Source organism: Hibiscus syriacus, unplaced genomic scaffold (assembly GCF_006381635.1).
Source record: "Hibiscus syriacus cultivar Baekdansim isolate YM2019G1 unplaced genomic scaffold, ASM638163v2 tig00002237_pilon, whole genome shotgun sequence".
Taxonomy (NCBI): domain Eukaryota; kingdom Viridiplantae; phylum Streptophyta; class Magnoliopsida; order Malvales; family Malvaceae; genus Hibiscus; species Hibiscus syriacus.
Window position 1 is genome coordinate 5342726 of NW_024061918.1, and position 2484 is coordinate 5345209.

The 2484-nt window shown below is 33.7% G+C and overlaps 1 long non-coding RNA gene across 1 annotated transcript; it reads right to left on the minus strand.

Annotated features, from left to right (window-relative positions):
- Positions 1-467: 467 nt before the first annotated feature.
- On the minus strand, positions 468-1908 carry LOC120139380. The gene is made up of 5 exons (XR_005517632.1): positions 1682-1908; positions 1196-1296; positions 1010-1054; positions 733-820; positions 468-638 (listed from the first exon to the last, which is right to left on the minus strand). It is a non-coding gene; the product is annotated as an uncharacterized LOC120139380 (long non-coding RNA).
- Positions 1909-2484: the final 576 nt, after the last annotated feature.

A 2484-nucleotide genomic window follows, 5' to 3' on the forward strand; every position in this document is an offset into this window, starting at 1 on the left:
ATTAATATTTGTAGTTTCAATAATATGTATCATAATATAGTAAACTCATGCTTGTAATTTATAAAAATGAATTTTAGTTTTACATAAAATTTATCTTGATATAATGAAACTTTTATTTTAATTTAATTATATATATACATTTATTTTCATGTAAGATGAATATTATAATAAATTGCATTATAAAAATATACTACGATGAATGTGTTAATTTTTGTAGCTTAGAGAAGTTGAATCAAACCAAAATATCATATATACAACTACACACAAAAAAATGAATCTTTCCCTTCTCTTCATTTTCATTTTTGTGGTTTTCAGTACACTATGCTGTTATGGACTCGCGCCTTATTGTTCACAAAATTAAACAAAAGCAAAATGGATAACCCTTTCGAGTTTTTTTTTTTAAAGGATGAAAATTTATAGGCCAAAACTTCTATTTACCTTCAAACAAAACAAAATGGGACAATTTCATGGAAGGTTGGTGCTAAATAGTGCATTAGAACCAGGGATTTGTAGGGGACGACTAACCGGGAAAGCAGCTTGCAAATATGGAATATGGCTTGGCATCGCCATTGGTGCTTGTCCGCCGCCGATGAAAGGTTGAGGTACACAAAGCTGCAATGCGTGGCCCGCCGCATTACCTGCAATCACAAGGAGCTTTAGGGGGGGGGGGGGGAAAGACAATGCCACAATGTTTTACTGCATCCTACTTTTTTACTGCAGGCAACAGTAAACCTTGGTGTTTTGGATATTGGACATGGTGTGGATTCAACGGAAGGCCTGCGGGTTCCGGGAAGATAGCTGCTGCACTTGGAACCAAATCCTTCGTACAAAACATAAGGCAATTTAGCAATGAAGAGAAATAAAATGTTTCCGTTCTTCGACAACCTAAATAGAAGAGGAACTCTAGAAAATAGTTTACATTTTCGTTTGACACACGGAAACTATCATGTTAGAGTGCTTTAATGATATAACAATGTCGTTTCTTTTGTCTGCAGGTTGATCATCTTACATGAAAAACAGGTAAGCAAATCAGCTGTCCATGTCCAAACATAACCTAGAAAATCAAAAGGAACAGATAAAGAGAGATTAGTAAATCAAAATGACTAGTTTATCAACGTTAAAACGACTATCTAAATTCCTGCTCCGCCTACGCAGGCAAATAAAGGGACCGAAGCAAGTTCCTTCTTTTGCTTACTGCTGTGAGTTTGGATTCAAATATGCCGTTGCAGCCTGAACAGGATGATATTGACCAGCGTATCTAAGTGGCTGGGTTCTATTTCCCATATGCCCAACAATCTAAAGCCAAAAAATGAAACCAATATTAGTAATAAAATAGGGATTTGAAATACTTCACCAATGCACATATTAACAACTCTTATAGTCCAAGAATGATTGACATGATCATCATATGAAGACTCAAACAGGCAACAGCCAAGTGACAAAAATCTTTTGTTGCATTAGAAATTGAGCAGCGACACAATTAAAAGCTAAACAAATTAATATTGATCAATAGCTTATGGTTTGAAATAGAACGCTAATATATATACAGCTTGACAGATTTCAAATGCAACCAAGTAAATTTTCTAGTCCTCAAGGAAGAACTTTGGATGATAAAATGAGAAACAATAAAATATCTAAGACTGAGATTATTTGAAACCACAAAAGCTTATAAAAAAAATACAGGTTGAGAAAACTGAGAACAACTGACACCAGTTGCAGCTGATATGTTACCATAAGAGACAAACTTAGAAGGCGTAGAGGAACGAGGCGCAAAAGTGCCCATTCCAACCTCTGGATGAGAACCAGCAACAGCTACCATAGGTGAGTTGACTGGTATGTAAGACACATTTGCGACTGTTGGTACTACAGGAGGAGCTACTGATATGGCAGTGACAAAAGATGGAGAGAAAATTTATTTAGTATTTTTCAGTCAAAGCTATTACTTTGTTTTGCAGTAGTCTAATTTCCAATAATTTAAAATCGAATTCATAACTGCTGTTGAAACTTGATGGCAGTTCTCACGATGGGAATGAATTGTCAGTTTGACTCTTCGTAGTTGTTGGTTACCGAAGTTAATATGAGATACTGGTATGTATCTCAAATTATTTCTTATTGTTCATTATACAAATATTAATGTTTGCCAAAACCGTCTGTTTTAATAATAAATTTATAACTTTATAGGCAGATGATTATGAACAGCTAAGTGCAGGTTGATATGAATTATGGATGATTATGATCTTATTCAGTATCATAATCGTTTATTTCAAATTTGATTAATTTTTCTTTCAATAGAATTAATTAAATTATTTTATTATCTGCCAACTATATATCATTATAACATGCAACTTCAGTAAATGTTTTGGTGAATTTACTGGGATTGGAGAGCATGTTTTTGATCTGCTTCTGGTTTTCTTTTGGGGTCATTAAAGCAGTTTTCAAAATGGTTTTTATTAAAATATTGTTTTATAATGCCTTAGTTTTGAG